This window comes from Papio anubis, chromosome 5 (genome assembly GCF_008728515.1).
Source record: "Papio anubis isolate 15944 chromosome 5, Panubis1.0, whole genome shotgun sequence".
NCBI lineage: Eukaryota > Metazoa > Chordata > Mammalia > Primates > Cercopithecidae > Papio > Papio anubis.
In genome coordinates, this window is record NC_044980.1 from 22,623,977 (window position 1) to 22,643,367 (window position 19,391).

Genomic DNA, 19,391 nt, shown 5'->3' on the forward strand with positions numbered 1-19,391 from the left:
GTGTTCTTACTGCTTCATCCACCAGTCCTTCCTCCATTTCACTTCCTTTCCTTGGGCCTCCCTTTTTCCTGAGATATGACAATATTAAAACTAGTCCAGTTAATAAGCCTGCAATGATCTCTAGATGCTCAAGCAAAAGAAACACTTTTCATGCCTCTTACTTTAAATAAAAAGCTAGGAATGTTTAAGCTTACTGAGGAGGGCCTGTAGAAAAAGGAGACAGGCTGAAAGCTTAGCTGTGAATGCAAAAAAAAGTTATTGAAGAAATGGAAAAGTGCTACTCCAGTGAACACATGAATAATAAGAAAATGAAAGTGTTATTTTGGATATGAAGAAAGTTTGAGGGGTCTGGAAAGATTAAATCAGCCACAATACTCCCTTAAATCAAAGCCTAATCCAGAGCAAAGTTCTAACTTTCCTCAATTCTATGAAGGATGAGAGAGGTAAGAAAGCCACAGGAGTAAAGAAAGCTAGCAGAACTTGTTTCTTGAGGTTTAAGGAAAGAAACCGTCTCCACAACATAAAAATGAAAGGTGAAGCAGCAAGCACTGTTGTAGAAGCTGGAGCAAGTTGTCCAGAAGATCCAGGTAGGATAACCGATAAAGGTGGCTACACTAAACAACAGATTTCCAATGTAGGTAAAATAGCCTTATGTAGAAAGAAGATACCATCTAGGACTTCCATAACTAGAGAGAAAAAGTCAATAGAAGATGATGCAGCTGGTGACTTTAAGTTAAAGCCAATGCTCATCTACTATTCCAAACATTCTAGGGCCCTTAAGAATGATGTTAAATCTACGCTTTCTGTGCTCTACAAATTGAACACCAAAGTCTGGAGAAAATCACATCTGTTTACAGCATGGTTTACTGACTATTTTAAGCCCACTATTGAGACTTACTGCTCAGAAAAGAAGATTCCTTTAAGATATTACTGCTCACTAGCAATGTATCTAGTCACCCAAGAGCTCTAATGAGGATGTACAAAGAGATTTATGTTGTTTTCATGCCTGCTAAGACAAAAATCCATTCTGCAGCCCATAGATAAAGGATTATTTTGAAGTTTTACATCTTATTATTTAAGAAATACATTTCATAATGTTAAAACTTCCCTAGAAAGTGAGAGCTCTGATGATTCTGGGCAAAGTAAATTGAAAACCTTCTGGGAAGGATTCACCATTCAGGATGCCATTTAGAGCATTCATTCTTCATGGGAGAATATAAAAATCTCAAAAGGAGTAGTAGTGCAGAAGAAGTTGTTTCTAACCCTCATGGCTAACTTTGAAATGTTTGAAACTTTAGCAGAGGAAGCAACTGCAGAAATGGTGGAAACAACAGGAAAACTAGAATTAGAAGTAGAGCCCGAAGACGGAACTGAATTGCTGCAATCTCATGGTAAAACCTTAATGGATGTGCAGTTGCTTCTTTTGAGGCCGAGGTCTGGCTCCTGCTCGCCCGGGCTGGAGTGCAGTGGCGGATCTCAGCTCACCAAGCTCCGCCCCAGGAGTTTACATGCATTCTCACCACCTCAGCCTCCCGGAGTAGCTGGGACTACAGAAGCCCGCCGCCTAAGCCGGCTAGTTTTGTATTTTTGAGGCAGAGGGTTTCACCGTGTTCGCCCAGGATAGTCACGATCTCAGCCTCGTGATCCGCCCGTCTCGGCCTCCCAAAGTGCTGGGATTACAGGCTTGAGCCACCGCGCCCGGCCCAGTTGCTTCTTATAAATGAAAAAAAAAAAAAAGAAAAAAAAATAGAGTGGTTTCTTTAGATGGAAATTACTGCTGATGAAGATGTTGTAAGCACTTTTGAAAGAACAACAAAAGATTAAGAATATTGTATAAACTTAGTTAATAAAGCAGCAATAAGATTTGAGAGAATTGACTTCAATTTTGGAAGAAGTTCCACTGTGGGTAAAATACTACCAAAGATCACTGCATGCCACAGAGCAATCGTTTGTGAAGGGAAGAGTTAATCAATGCAACAAACTTCACTGTTGCCTTAATTTAAGTTGTCACAGCTATCCCATCCTTCATCTTCGCCATCCTGATAAGTCATCAGCCATCAATGTCAAGGCAAGATCCTCCACTGAAAAAAGAAGTGAAGGCTCAAATAATTGTCAGCATTTTTAATCAATATTTTTAATTCAGGTATATACAGTGCCTTTTTAGACATAATGCTATTGCACACTTGCTAGACTACAGCAGCACAAGGAGACTAGATGCTCTTTGTGACTCACTTCACTGACACATTTACTTTATTGCAGTGGTCTGGAACCAAACCCCCTACATCTCCAAGGTATGCTTGTATGCAGGATGAGGAGAAAAGTGAAGGTCATCCCGAAAATTCTAAGGGTCCTTTTTGCCCTGATTTGGATTCTTCTTCTCACTATACAGGCATATTAAATAAATTATTTCATGTTCTTTTCATTTTCCTCCTCTTTCTTCTTCCTTTTCTATGTTAATGTTGTTTTTAAAATAATAACTCAAAATTTATTTGTTCTTCCAAATTATACAAATGTGCTTAAAATTGTTGCATTTTTTAAAATGGAAGTTTCTGCGAAAATTGATAATCTTCAACAAAAATATATATGATCATACATTTATTAATAAAACTTTATGAGAGGCCTAACATGAGATAGGAATCATGCAGATCAGTTATCACCCAAACCTGGATCTGGGCATGGGCATTTCAGTGAGTGCCCAATAGCAGACAAGAGAGGAAAATTATGAAAGTATGAGGGATTGTAGCATTAATCAGAGAAGACAATGACTTCTTTATTTTTGTGGCATGTATGTTTTTGCTTCTCTTTTTCAATCAGTTAATAAAGACAGTTATTCTATTTTTTAAAACCACCATAGCTCATACACAATGCATCTCTAATTCACCATTGATTCCATCTATTGAACTGAATCAATTGATTTCTTTGTGTATTCATTTATAAATTCACTTATGCATTATATCAATGTTCATTAATATTTATTAAGCACTTATTGAATGAAAGGTAATGTGTTAATATTGAAGACAATTGGGTGAAATAGGTGATTTTATTAATATCAGGGATGATTGGAGACTCTGCCCTCCATACTTAGACAGACCTAATGTAGTTTGATTTTTACTTAACTTCAATCTATGTTATGATACAGTGGTTTTCAAACTTTTCTGTCTGAGGAAATAAAGTTATTTTTGTTTATATAGGTTATACAGATCAATATTTATTGGAAATTAAAACTAAGAGTTTTTAAAAATAGGTTGATTTATTTTAAACCAGCTATTAAAAACCCATTATGCTATTATAAATAATATATTTCATGAAAATATAACTGTATTTTTCAAAATGGAAAATTATATGAAAGCTGTTATTGCTTTATATATTTTTCATTAGTCTTTTATAAAGTCTGTCTTACTAGAAGATAGTTGGATTTTCATATCTGCTTCTGCATCCAGTCTCTTGTGATATGATGCCTTGGTTTAATTATATGAGGAAAATCTTGCCTCTCATGGGTATGTAGTTTGAAAGGAGGACACTACGCACCCCTGAAAGGAACCTTGCAACTCCCAGGGATTACACATTCAGAACCACTGTCTCACTGGGAAAGTCATGCAGTCAGAAGTCAGACATACCTATGAAAGTAGAAATTGTAACTCTCACAAGTAGTAGATTTTGTCATAAGGATAGTATGATTCATTGATGATGGAAAAGTGCTGGCTTAAAAGTTTAAAATACAAAAAAAATTGAGGAAGAAGGTAATTTAGATACAGAAATTTGAGTATACAGCAGAGAATTAACCATCGAACCACACAGAAATGTATGCCTTTTTCATTGTGATCACATAAAAAGGAAAGGATAGGTATGGGTTTAGGTACATGTATGGCATTTAATGCTGAATGCTGAAGGAGATCCTGTCCTGGAAAGATTCTTGAGCAGACATCAACCACACTTTTCTTTAAATGTCTAGATAGTCAATAATTTCATCTTTGAAAGTCACAGACGATTTCTGTAACTTCCTCCCCTTCCTGATGCTTCTTTTGTTCCTCTTTTGGTTCTTCTGGTTCTTGTTCTTCTTTTTTGTTCTTGTTCTCATTTCTGTTTATCTCCTACTGCCCCTCCTCCTCATCCTCTTCCTTTTTTCAAACTTTTAAAAAGTTAAAAAACACTCTCACTCAAATGATGTGCAAAAATAGGCCTGAGAATAAATTCAGCCCACAGGATTTGGGTTGGTAATGCCTAGTCTAGAGAAACAAGTCCTTGTATTAATAAGAGTTATGAAAATTGACAATGACAGAGGAGTACAAGTTGAATAAAAGTATGTAAGTGCAGCTCACACCTGTAATCCCAGACTTTGGGAACCTGCAGCAGATGGATCATGAGGTCAAGAGATCGAGACCATTCTGGCAAACCTAGTGAAACCCTGTCTCTATTAAAAATACAAAAATTAGCTGGGTGTGGTGGGGCACACCTGTAGTCCCAGCTACTTGGGAGGCTGAGGCAGGAGAATCACCTGAAACCGGGAGACAAAGGTTGCAGTGAGCTGAGATCATGCCACTGCACTCCAGCCTGGTGACAGAGAGAGTCTCCATCTAGAAAAAAAAAAAAAAAAAGTATGTAAGCTCATTTGTGTAACGCAAATTAAGAGTGATGCTGCCCCCATTTTCTCCATCATTAATGAAATTATAGATCCCAACATTAAAAAAACAGTTTTATATTTTGAGTGAAAACTATATAAATAATCTTCTTTCTGTGACTTCATTATTCAGATATTTCCCTTGAAATAATAGGGATAATTTTTAAATTAAAAAGATATGATATTTAACAAAATACATAAGTTAAAAATCTGATTTAAAATTATGGTCTCATTAGAACATTAGATGGTTATTATTTCAAGAATGTAATCAAATACAAACACATATTTAGTCATACATTTAGAAAGAAAAGCACATAACACTTATAAAGGTCAAAATCATTCTAAAAGATATTAAACAAATGCATAACAAAAAACATCCATTAGTCACAGTTTTTTTTAAATCTAATTTAGAATTAGAAAATAAAAAGTGTATTCCCTTTGCACAGGTTTTTATTCAGCATTAATGTTTGTATGGGGTGGTTTTCAGATGAAACATTAAATTGAAGTTCCATCTGCCTAAACTTAGAAGTTATTAATGATGTTAAAATTTCTTATTACTGTGGTTTAGAAAAAGAGAATGTATATATAATTGTGTCCTGGCTGACATTTTATTTTTTTGAAATGAAACTATGGCTGAACTGTCACTAACAGAAATGTTCATTGCAGAAAACAGAATGTTGCAGAGTTTACAGAGGAATTCAAAATTGTATATCAGAAACATAAAATATCACTCTAGAAAATGCCATTTAATGTAGCATAAAATAATGCAATTTAATCTCTAAGCAGGTGTGACACTGATTGGAAGCAAGCATAGTTACTCCTCTGTCTCATTCAGTAAACAATCTCTATAATATTCACTTTATTGTGAAATTGTTATCTTATTTCAAAAACTGACTCATTCATTTATAAGCTTTGCATTTTCATTTCCATACAAACTGTACAGCATGTTAAAGCTGACTGATGAACAAGACTTACTTTCCACACATTAAAATGTTAAAATGGCAAATAGAATATCTTGTACCAGAGGGTTAGAGATGGCCAAAAGAGGAGCTTTCACTGAACTAGATTAGGGATACAATTCCTAAGAGGGTATTATACAAGTATCTAGCAGCCCAATAATATGTTTTAATACATAAGGCTTCGTGATCAATAAATTACTGATTTTAATAATGACCATATTTTATTTTTTGACACATAAGCTAAGATGCTAAAGTTGACTTAAGATTAATACTTTGTCCCATAGCTAATATAACAATTTGAGTTTAAAATTATTGTATATTCTCAACTGATTTTCACACGTTCTGAAGAGGGATATGAGAAGTAGTTGATGGTGCTTATCAGCAAGCTTATCCGGAGAGACGTCTCAGGGGTATGAAGTAACGTTATAGCTGATGATATTTAAGTAGACCACTCTGGCTTGGGATCAACAGAATCTTACAGTGAGGTCTCACAGTATACACAGTATACACAACATCACCAATTGCTGGGGGGCAGTTCAGTAGAAGCAATCACAAGACACCAATCAAAGTAAGAGAACTTGCCACACATTTTATTATGTGAAGCCAGCAGAACGTCTCCCCATCAGGCAGCCAAAGAGTATTATCTCAACAATTAGGGGAACCAGAGAAAAACACAAGGGCCTATGTATGGGAAAATGAGAGCTTATCCACCTGACACTATGTATTAATCTGTTAGCATGCAGTTATGAAGAAATACCCGAGACTGAGTAATTTATGAAGAAAAGAGTTTTAATTGACTCACAGTTCTGCATGGCTGGGGAGGCCTCAGGAAACTTAAAATCATGGCAGAAAGGGAAGCAAGATATCTTTCTTCACATGGTGGTAGGAGAGAGAAGAATGAGAACCGAGTGAAGAAGGAAGCCCCTTATAAAATCATCAGATCTCATGAGCACTTTCTCACTGTCACAAGAATAGCATGGGGGAAACCGCTCCCATGATTCAATTACCTCCTACTGGGTCCCTCCCATAACACATAGGGATTATGAGAACTAAAATTCAAGATGAGATTTAGGTGGGAACACAGCCAAAGTATATCATTCCACCCCCGACCCCTCCCAAATCTTATGTCTTCACATTTCAAAACACAATCATGCTTTTCTACCAGTCTCCCAAAATCTCACCTCATTCCAGCATTAACCCCAAAAGTTCAAGTCTAAGCTCTCATTTCAGATAAGGCAAGTCCCTTCCACCTATGAGCCTACAAAATCAAAAGCGAGTTAGTTACTTCCTAGACCCAATGAAGGTACAGGCATTGGGCAAATAAATCTGGCCCAAATGGGACAAATTGGCCAAAGCAAAGGGGTCACTAGTCCTATTCAAGTCAGAAACCAATAGGGCAATCATTAAACCTTAAAGTTCCAAAATGATCTCCTTTGACTCTATGTCTCACATCCAAGTCATGCTGATGCAAGAGGTGGTCTCCTATGGCCTTGCACAGCTCCACCCCTGTGCCTATGCAGGGTACAGGTCCCCTCCCAGCTACTTTCATGGGCCAGCATTGAGTATCTTGGGCTTTTCCAGCCATACAGTGCAAAGCCCTCAGTGGATCTACCATACTGGGGTCTGAAGAATGATGGTCCTCTTCTCATAGCTCCACTAGATGACACTGTTCCAGTGGGGACTCTGTGTGAGGGTTCCAACCAAACATTTTCTTTCTGTAGTGCCCAAGCAGAGGTTCCCCATAAAGGCTCTACCCCTTTAGCAGACTTCTGCCTGGACATCCAGATGTTTCTATACATGCTCTGAAACCTAGGCAGAGGTTCCCAAAACTCAATTCTTGTCTTCTGCACACCCACAAGCCCAACACCACATGGAAGCTGCCAAAGTTTGGAGCTTGTACCCTCTGAAGCAGTGACCCGAGCTATACCTGGAACCCTTTTAGCCATGACTTGAGGCGCTGGAATGCAGAGAAGCAAGTCTCTAGGCTACATTCAGCAGGGCAACCCTGGACCTCACCCACAAAACCATTTTTCCCTCCTAGGCCTTCTGGCATGTGACGGGAGGAACTGTCATGAAGGTCTCTGACATGCCCTGGAAGCATTTTCCCCATTGTCTTGGTGATTAGCATTTGGCTCCTTGTTACTTATGCAAATTTCTGCAGCTGGCTTAAATTTCTTCTTAGAAAATGGATTTTTCTTTTTTATCACATCATCAGGCTGCAAATTTTCTAAACTTTTATGCTCTGCTTCCTTTTGAATGCTTTGTCACTTAGAAATGTCTTCTGCCAGATACCCTAAATCATATCTCTTAAGTTCTATGTTCCACAGATCTCTAGGGCAAGAGCAAAATGCCACCAGTCTCTTCGCATAGCAAGAGCGACCTTTACTCCAGTTCCCAACAAGTTCCTCCTCTCTATCTGAGAGCACCTCAGCCTGGACTTCATTGTTCATATCACTATCAGCATTTTGGTCAAAGCCATTCAACAGGTCTCTAGAAATTTCCAAACTTTCCCACATCTTCCTGTCTTCTGAGCCCTCCAAACTGTTCCAATCTCTGCCTGTTAGCCAGTTCCAAAGTCGCTTCCACACTTTTTGGTATTTTTACAACAGTGTCCCCATATTCCCAGTACCAATTTACTGTGTTAATCCTTCTCACACTGTTTTAAAGAAATACTCAAGACTGAATACTTTATTTTTTAAAAAGAGGTTTATTTGACTCATAGTTTAGCATAGTTGGGGAACCCTCAGAGAACAAGCAATCATGGAAGAAGGGGAAGCAACATGTCCTTCACATGGTGACAGGAAAGAGAAAAATGAGAACTGAGTGAAGGGGAAAGTTTCTCATAAAACCATCAAATCTCATGAGAACTTACTCCCTATCACGAGAATAGCATGGGGGAACTGCCCTCCTGATTCAATTACCTCTCACTGTGTCCATCCCATGACATGGGGACGATGGGAACTACAATTCAAGATGAGATTTGGGTGGGGACACAGCCAAACCATATCTCACTAGGAGGCTACATGAGTTCTCCTTACTAACCCCTAAATTATCCTGTCACCTGGGAGAGGAGAAAGAGGAGGGAAAGAAAATCTCCAAGGACAGGAAATTTACCTTAACAAGAGTGAATCATGCAATGAGACTGTTTTATTTATTGAATTGGACTTAGTTTAATAGATAAAATTGATTTGAAGTTTTCCCTTTACTATCCTGAAAAGTGAGAGCTTTCACTGTAGGAAATAAACTCAATATCTTTAAACACACTCACACACAGACATACACACATGCACACACACACACACACAGAGATTTGCATATATCAACTTTATTACAGAGAAAGCACACAGTCACACATTATCTTTATCAAATATCTATAGTGTTTAGAGTATGAATGAATTAGATATATAGTCACTAAAGAATAAATGTCCTGTATTTTATGAAATAAAAATTCAATGAGAATCTACAAGACAATGAATACATAATTCAATGAATTACATATTTAAAAAATGCATTTATATTTTTGTCTGTATGTATGTACTCATATTTTAAAATAGCAATACTTTAAAACTCATATTTGTGTGTGTATACATATATATACACACTTACACACGCCCATATACATATGCAACTGTAATATAAAAGAAGAGACTTTTAAACGTTTTACCTTTATAAATATGGACAAAATTCACCATAGAATAGAAATACACTAATATAGAAATTTTAAAATTTAAAGAGATAAAATCAACTTATAATATTCAAAGATATACAGTATTCCTCCTAAATTTTATATATATATATATATTTTTTTTAGATGGAGTCTCGCTCTGTCACCCAGGCTGAAGTGCAGTGGTGCTATCTCGGCTCACTGCAACCTCAACCTCCAAGGTTCAAGTGATTCTCCTGCCTCAGCCTCCTGAGTAGCTGGGATTGCAGGCACATGCCACCATGCCCAGATAATTTTTGTATTTTTAGTAGAGACGGGGTTTCACCATGTTGGTCAAGCTGGTCTCAAACTCCTGCTCTTGTGATCTGCCCACCTTAGCCTCCCAGAATGCTGGGATTACAGGCATGAGCCGCCGCTCCCGGCCATAATACTTTTTAATACCAAAGAAATATATGTTTAATAAGACTATTATTTTCTAGTATTCCAAATTATACAAATATGCTTAAAATTGGTGCATAAAGCCCTGTGTTTTATGCCAGCATTCATGAAACTATGTCAGGCCAAAATGTTAGCTTAAAAATGGGTAAACATTTTAGATCCTTCACAGGATTGACTTTGTCAATAAAGATGGAATGCTACCAGAGACATGACTTTTAGGAGGAGAAATCCAATGATCTTTAGGACTAGGTTCAAAGATATGAAATAACTTTTAGGCTCTGTTAGTGAATGTTCTCACCCAAGTGGAGGGTATGTGGAGGAGGCTAAGATCGTCGACTGCCATGGCTGTTCATGAATGAGTTAAATTAATGTAGAGTGGGCTGAGTAATGAAGTTATGGCCGAAATGTAATGCCCAAATGGGAATTTAGATTTTGATTATTCTTCTCTGGGTTGACAGAGGAATGCATGATATCATAACATTGGGTTAGCAAGCCTAATGGCCCAATCCAGAAGCAATATGACTGTGTCTCCTTGTCTAAGGTGTATTTAAAGGTGAGATACATATTGAAGACAATTACTATCCAATAGAGAGCTTTAAGTAGATCAAAGACATTAGAAGTGTGTTTGGTTAAGATGTGAGTAGCATACCAACCAAGACTTTGAAAGAAAATGTTCCATGTTCATTATTAATAGCACGAAGCCCCTCTCAAAATTGCATCTTCTTCTACCTCATTCATCTCTACCTCAATCTCAGCTGCTTTAAAGATAAAGATGTTTTAGAGTATGGACAGCTTATATTTGTTCCCAGAAGAAACAGAAGTCTCCACACACTCATCCAGGTATAGGTGAATGTCAAGAATAGCAATTCAAATTATTATAGCTCTGTTTAGTACAGACTCCAAAGTTACTATCCAAGCAAGTTTAATGAGAAAAGGGGACACTTGAAATCAAGTGAAGAATATTGAGTAAATGGGAGGCGACTCTTGTATTCAGGAACTGCCACCACTTATATTGAGGTGCTAGTGGAACCTTACGCATTGGCTCACTCCACTTCACGTGTCTTCCTGTTCCCTGCCAAGTAGATATAAATAATATATTATCCAAGGAAAGAGAGACAAATCATAGCTTTATTTAAATTCTTACTGAATACAAGCGTACTGAGAACTATTTTCCAGTGTGATAGTGCCACCCATTAGACTCAGGAACTAACTACTATTCCTTAAAAAATTGTGGAAGGTCTAGCTTCAGTGGCTATTTACATTTCCACGAAAAAGTAGAATCTGTCTCTCTGGGGGAAACTTTAACCTCCACTGCACTACGTAAATCAAAACTACTGGCTCAGTGGAGCCCTCGATACACAGAAGTTCCTCTAAATGTCTAGGTCTAGTTCACTTGTGGTTTGGCTTAGCTAAAACTCAAGACTATGTACTGGACTGTTTGGCGAAGCTACTGAACTTCAGCACCAGCTATGCAGAACCAAAAAATGGGTTTGTTGCACTTGTGAGTCGTCAAAACTTAAGGTCATTCTTCTACTTGTAATCAATACTCTACTTGGCAAAACTTATATTTTTACTGATTCTTGGGTATTTCCATTGGTATTATACATGTTATTCTGTCCTTTGGAAAATTACAGACAAGTAGGTTAAACATTTAGCTATTTGGAGATGCAATCTGTGGAAACAACTCATTGCTATCACGTGAACTATCTGTGTTACTCATGTAGATGCCATGGTTACGTCCCATTTCTGATGAGATTAACTGAGATCAACTTGCTGATGGAGCCTTCACTGTGTAGCTTGCCACTAATGCTCACTGGATCTATCATCATCCCAGACATGACATGGCAACATATCCATCATAGTAAAGGACTCTATGATTTTGATTCAGAGGCTACTACTGTATGTCAGACGTTTGACCCCTACCTAAAATTTACCAACTGTCTTTCAGGGAAGGGTGACACATTAGACGAGGAAGTATCTTCTCTCCTCTTGACAGTTTGACTACCTTAGTCTTTGGCCTCTTCTCAGGACTATCAGTGGTATCTTTCCAAAGTTAATACTATTCCAGTTTGCCATTCTGTTTGGTTCTATCCAATTAGCTAACTCCAGTGACTCTCTTTTAGCCTTTTACAATTATCCATGTTGTAATTTTAACTCTCTGGATCATTTGCAACAAGATTATGGTGTGTCTGTTATCACTAAAGCCACTGAACAATGAGCCAATAGTGAAGGGTAGTAAAGGAGTACAGCTTGTGGTACTTTTTAACATTGAAATGATCTTGAAAATTGACTCAAAATGATTTGTGACTCTATCTCTTTCATGACTTTCTTTCCCACACTCTTCAGTTAGGCTGTTTGGTCAGTGGATGTCTTGTCTCTAGACAGAGATTATCTAGTCTTAATTAAATAGTGAATGTACTGTGATCTTTTTCTCTTTCTCCCATCTCAGTATCCCCAGCTTTTCTACCCTTGTGCCTGCCAAGCAGGAGGGGACTTGGTAAGTAACACATATATTTTGTTTTAATATTTCCCTGACAGATTACATGCTTGAGAAAGGGGAAAGCAGAGCTAGCTCACTCTCACCAAGCCCAAAGCCCAGGACCAAGTCATCTCAATACCTGTTTGTATCAAAATAGTCTTGAACATAGAGGCATTTCCCTAACAACATTAGTAAATAAGATTAGACAATATGTAAAAAGTACCTGACCATGTTATATTTTGTCTAGAAAGACATGATTTTTAAACATCGAATAATGTAATTACCTATTCAACAAAATAAGAGAAAAATATACAATCATTTCAATAAATATAAAAAATTATTTGATAAAATTGAAAACCAGAAAAACAACCCAAAAATGACCCCAGCTAGTCCACTATGGTGGACCTGTTGGTTGGGCCTGTAGGAATGAGCCCTGTATCTATAACTACAGAGGTTGACCTGAAACCTGGGTCTACAAGGACTTACCTGGTTCTTGAGTAGGCCTTGAACCTGAGTCTGCAGGAGGTGGCCAGATGCTAGAATTGGCCTGGCACCTGGGTCAACTGGGATGGGCCTGGAACCTGAGTATATGGAGGTGAGTCTAAGTTCTGAGTCTATGAAGGCTGGCCTGATACCTGGATCTCCAGGGGTAATCTTGGTGCCTTAGTCCACAGGGTCTGTCCTGACACCAGGGTCTGTTGGAGCAGGCCTGGACCCTAGGTAATCTGGAGCAGAGTGCCTTCTGGAGCCTAGGGCTGGCCTGGAGCCTGGATTTTAGAGGGGTTTTCTGAAGCCTAGGATCATGGGTCCTGGCCTGTTGCCTAAGCCATTGGGGCTGGCCTGGAGCCTGGAGCCAAGAAGATTTTTCTTGAGCCTTTTTCTACTGGTGCCAGCCTGGATTCCAGATGTGCAGTTACTAGCTTAGAGGCTAGGTCCATAAAGACAGGCCTAGATCCTGGGGCTTCTGGGGCCTGCCTGGCATCTGGTTGCAGAGGAACAATCCAGGAGCCTAGGTCTCTGGTGGCCAATTCAAATCTGAAGACTTGGTCTACTGGATCATGAAGTTGTAGCAAGTGACTTGAAGCATGGGACTGTGGGGAATGGCCTGGCATTCGGTAGCCCTGGGGCTTGTATCTTGTGTCAAGTGTGCTTGCTTGGTGTTTGAGGCCAGGAATGCTGACCTGATATTGAGGCAGCCTTCAGCCTGTGGTTTCAGAGGCTGGCCTGGAGCTAGATGGTCCGAAATTATGTATTTGCAGGGACTGGACTGGAAGCTGGATCCCTAAATGTTTGCCTAAAGACTGAGATTGTGGGTGCTGGCCTGGCAGTAGGAGCAGTTTGGAGTTTGGGGCCACGGGGGTTGGCCTGGCAGGTGGACTGCCTAGACACCAAGACCCATACACAGACCTGAAGCCTGGAGAGGCAGGATCCAGCCTGGTGCTTTGGCAGCCACAGAGGCTCAGTCTGCAGGTACTAACCTAGGGTCTGGGACCATTAAAGCTTTCTCAATGCTGGATTTTCCAGGGGTGGGTACAGTTTTGATGTCTGAGGCCTAGTCCAGTGCTCATTTCTTCCTCCTTCCTCCACCACTGAGGCTCTCTCTCTCCAAGCTGTGCTGCAGGGGGTTGCAAGAGGGGTGGCCTGGGTCACATAAAACTGTCTTTTCTACACTCTTCAATGTGTGCTTTCTTATTTCTGTGCATCTTCAGGTACCCTAATCGCTCATCTATTTCCCTGGATCTTGTGAAGATAATTTTGCTTTTGGTTAGTTGTTTGAATTGGTATTTCTGCAGGGAAACAAATGCTCAAGAGTCCTGGTCCACCCTCTTGCTGACATCTCTATACTGATTTGTTAAGAGAACTCAAACAAGGATCAGAGATAAGGAAGGTCAACCAGTTGTATAAAATTTTTTCTTCTCCCAAATTGATCAACAGATTAATGCCATTTCAATCAGGAATAACTAAGGCAATCTTGGGGAAACGCTAAGAAGCTGAAATACTTTACCATCTGTAAAACCTACTTTAAAGCTATAGCATCTAAGAAAATTTAGTTACAGAGTAATAGTAAAAAAGTAGATTATTTTCAAATAGAATTTACATATATGACATTAAAATCATGGGGTCAGAAAGTACAGCCTGTGGGCCAAATCTAGGCTACTGCCCATTTTTAGAAATAAAATTATATTTGAGGGCTAGAAGTGGTGGCTCATACTTGCAATCCCAGCACTCTGGGAGGCTGAGATGGGTAGATCACCCGAGGTCAGGAATTTAAGACCATCCTGGCCAACTTGGTAAACCCTGTCTCTACTAAAAATACAAAAAATTGGCTGGGCATGGTGGCAGGTGCTGTAATCCCAGCTGCTCTGGAGGCTGAGGCAGGACAATCGCTTGAACCTGGGAGGCAGAGGTTGCAGTGAGCCGAGATCACTCCATTGCATTCCAGCCTGGGCAGCAAGAGTGAAACTCTGTCTCAAAAATAAATAAAATAAAATAAAATAAAATAAAATAAAAAATAAAATATAAAAATAAAATGAAATAAAATAAAATTTGAGCATAGGCCCATCTCTTCACTTATGGTTTGGTCTATGGCTACTGTCTGCTTCAACAGCAGAGCTGAGTTATTGTGGCAGAGACAAGCCCTAAACGTCTAAAACATTTTAAACCTGACACTTTACAGGAAGTTTGTCACCTCTGTTGCAGTATAGAGCATTGGGGAAGAGACAGTCTATTCAATAAATGCTGTCGGTCATTTGTATATCCAAATGAAAGGTAATGAAATTTACTCCATGTCATATCAGATACAAAATTGAATGCACTGTGTTTTATAGACCTAAACATGTCAGTGAAAGAATAAAGATGTTTATCATAAAACATAGGATAATATATTCATAACCTTGGGAGAGATAATAATTTTAGACACGATACAAAAAGCACTAACCATAAATAGAAACCGATTAAATAGGCTATAATTCATAACCTCTGTTGTCACAGAGAATGAGAATATACATTCAATACCCCAAACAGACAAAGACTTCTTATCTGTATTATATAAAGATCTCTTACAAATCGTCAAGAAAATTTTGAAGAAATAATATAAGAAATTGAAAAATATTTCAATGTGTCTCTCAAAAGACATCCAAATGGCCCAAAAAATTATGAAAAGGTAGTTACCCACAAGAATAAAGGAAATGCAAATTAAATCTGAAATATCTATATACCACTACAAACATAATAGAACTAAAAAAGAAAAAAAAGTAACGTCAGTTTAGCAAGGATGAACTACTGATGGAGGTGAAATATTTTTCTATTTTCTTTAGAAAAATTTTTGAAATTGACTACTAATGATCTTAGATGTAGTCCCAAAAGATATATGTATATATGTCACAAAAAAATACGCATATAAGTATCCATAGCATAATTATTTATATTTGCCTAATCTGGAACAACAATATTTCCATTAAACAAAGAAAGAATATGTTACATGCCTAAAATAAGTCTATTCAGCAATGAAAATGAACTCATTGCTACTTACAATATGAATGACTTATATACATAGAGTGAATGAAAGAAATTAGACACTAAGCAATGCTTATTATGTGATTCAGGTACACAAGTTTCAATGGGTAGAAAAAACTAATATAGGATATGATATTCAAAGGTCAGCACAGAGGTGACCTTTGGGATGGAGAGAGAAGTAAACATCTGGAAGAAAAATGAAGGTTGGCTTCTGAAATCTCAATAATTATCTAATTATTTTGTGGTGGTCATAGGGTATCTGATTATTGAGCCATTACTTATGATTTCTGCATTTATACTTTGTAAGCTTTCCAGAAATGAAATAATACAAATATTAAATATAAAAACTTTCCAAAGTTTCAAAGAGTAGTTGAGGCATTGGATTTATGTGACACTCATGGTAGATGTGTTATTTCATATTCCCAGATTTGATATCTCATAGAAATCATATTTTTTAGAATAATATGGGAGAGTTAAAAGACCTCTCTGAAGTTCTTCTATTCTTTCAGAGTTCTCTGAAGAAATACCCTGTGTATGCATTTACATGGAATGAACCTGCTGTTATGGTACAGAAAAGTCTGTCTTTGACATGCCTATTGTCACTGAAAAGGGTTTTAAAGTGTATAAAATCCTGCATGGCCTACTAGAAATTGGGAATATTTCCTGGTCTCTAGAACTTCTTTAATGGCTAAGCAAAGTCAAGGATACAAGTGCTGAATAAGCAAACCAGGTTTATATTAATACTAAGACTAACGCCAACATTTATTGAATCTTTAAATATTGGAAAGGCACTTTTTAATGGAGAATAAGTTTCAAATGTAATGTCCCAGGGAATCTTATGGAGCAATTGCTTTTATCCCCTTTTTATAGATGAATAAATCGAGGCACAAAGGCAATAAAAAGTCACATTATTGGGTAATTATACTGCAAAAGAGAAACAGGCATTATAATTCCTGTGACCAGACTTTTTAGCAATATTCAAGTATTTAAAAATATATTCCATTATGACTAAAACAGTACAGCATACCAAATGACAGAAAATTATCTAATTTACTCAAGGAACAGGGCAACCTCTTGACTAACATTAATTTAGTTTGAAGGTTATGTGATTCAAGTTTAAAATAATATTTCTAATATTCTCAACTCATTTTATAGTTTATTAATACTAAAATGTCAAAGAACATATAGAAACAGCTTAATAGTTACATAACAAACTATAATAAAACTATTTAAATATAAGCAAAGAAATAAAGTTATTATTGAAACATTCTTGAAGGCAAAAGCAAAGTCACAATTATAGTCAACAATTAACTTAGAGGAAAGGAAAGCTGATGCTTTTTGCTCCTTTTGAAGTAGTTTGTGAAGCATTTTCTTTATTATTATTATTATTATTATACTTTAAGTTATAGGGTACCTGTGCACAATGTGCAGGTTTGTTACATATGTATACATGTGCCATGTTGGTGTCCTGCACCCATTAACTCATCATTTACATTAGGTGTATCTCCTAATGCTATCCCTCCCCACAATAGGCCCCGGTGTGTGATATTCCGTTTCCTGTGCCCAAGTGATCTCATTGTTCAATTCCCACCTATGAGTGAGAACATGCGGTGTTTGGTTTTCTGTTCTTGCGAAAGTTTGCTGAGAATGATGGTTTCCAGCTGCATCCATGTCCCTACAAAGGACACAAACTCATCCTTTTTTATGGCTGCATAGTATTTCATGGTGTATGTGTGCCACATTTTCTTAATCCCATCTGTCTGATGGACATTTGGGTTGATTCCAAGTCATTGCTATTGTGAATAGTGCTCCAATAAACATACGTGTGCAAGTGTCTTTATAGCAGCATGATTTATAATCCTTTGGGTATATACCTAGTAACAGGATGGCTGGGTCAAATGGTATTTCTAGTTCTAGATCCTTGAGGAATCGTCACACTGTTTTCCACAATGGTTGAACAGCATTTTCAAATTATGAAGGCTTCTTTTGCCATGGTGGGCTGCTTCATTCTTTCTTTTGTGTTCATATTGTTACCTGTACTAAATTATGTTGAATAACCTTAATGATAATAAGCCATCTTCCTTTTGTGTTATTTGTGAGTTAACAAATAGTTTTTTTAAGAAGGGAGGGTGGGATTGAACCCTGTTTTCATATATCATTCACGATCTATATATGTCATGAATATCACTACATATGAAAACAGAAGAGTACATTTTCTCTGAGAAGAACTGCACACATAAATACATGGAACAATTTTTAATTTTCTTAATAGCAGCATTTTCCCAAGGACAGCTTGCTTTTATTGAATAGATGCTGATTACACACTTTGGATTTGTGTCTCTATAGACTATATGTGTTTTCTGGTACCTAGGATCAATTCTAGCATAACCTAAGAATTGAGAGAGAGGCTTTAATCTAGAGGGTTTCAATTCCAGTATGTGAATTACTGTTTATAAAATTGTAATCTAGTTACTTAAGTGTTACTATAAGCCCTGCAGGTAACAGGCACACAACTGTATCTTTTTTTCACTCTAATTAGTTAATAATGTAGCTTCCTGTAAGAGTAATCAGATTAAGCCCACAGCTTCTTATTAGAAGGTAGACAGACTTTATTTCTATATCAAAGCACATTTATGTCTTCTTGCATTTTTTCCATTATTCAGTACCCAACAGAATTAAGAGAAAGACCATTTTTGTTATTGTCCTGCTGTTTCTCCTGGGTGATTGGATTGTTTTATTTTAGTATCATCCTTTCTTCCATCTTGCTTATCATTTATCACACTTTGTCATTCAGTGGAGAATGACTCACTGAAGAGCCAAAACTCAAACTGTTTTCAAACTATTTCATCTCAAGCCAAACATGATTGAATATAATTCATCTTTGAGTCCAGTAGAAGGGCTAAACTTACATTGTTCGGTGCCCTTGGAATAACTGCTTGAGTGTTTCAAGACCACCCACCCACCTGGATGTGTAACTTGGGAAGAGGGAGAAAAAGGGCAATTAAGCTCTTAAACCACCATGTGGTGGTTAATATATTTCTTTTCTTTTTCTTTTTAGATGGAGTATCGCTCTGTCGCCCAGGCGCGATCTCTGAACGCTCTGCCTCTCGGGTTCACGCCATTCTCCTGCCTCAGCCTCCAGAGTAGCTGGGACTACAGGTGCCCGCCACCATGCCCGGCGAATTTTTTTTGTATTTTTTAATAGAGACGGGGTTTCGCCGTGTTAGCCAGGGTGGTCTCGATTTCCTGACATAGTGATTCGCCCACCTCGGTCACCCAAATTGCTGGGATTACAGGCATGAGCCACCACACCCGGCCTAATACATTTCTTTAAGGGAGCATAGCAAATTTCAATTGAAAATTATTTCTGACTTACAGGAATGAAAATCACTTGCCTAAGTTTCAAACATAGTTCGCAGTAAAGATGGATTTGATAAAAATGCAGCTGGAAGAAGAGAACAACTCTCGGTTGTTTTGCCCCCTGAAGCCAGAGAAAAATTGATTTTATTTTATGCTAATTGAGGAGTGACATCAACAATCAAGTGGTGCTGTTTTCATTGTGCATTTTTAACTGCAATGAAAATCAACAAATAATACAGCTTCGTTCTATATCAATGTATTTTGCATCATGTTTGCACAATGACTGATGAAACCAGATGTCACCGTGCCATAATATTCTCTAATTATTCACTTTATATAAATATATACTGATATAAA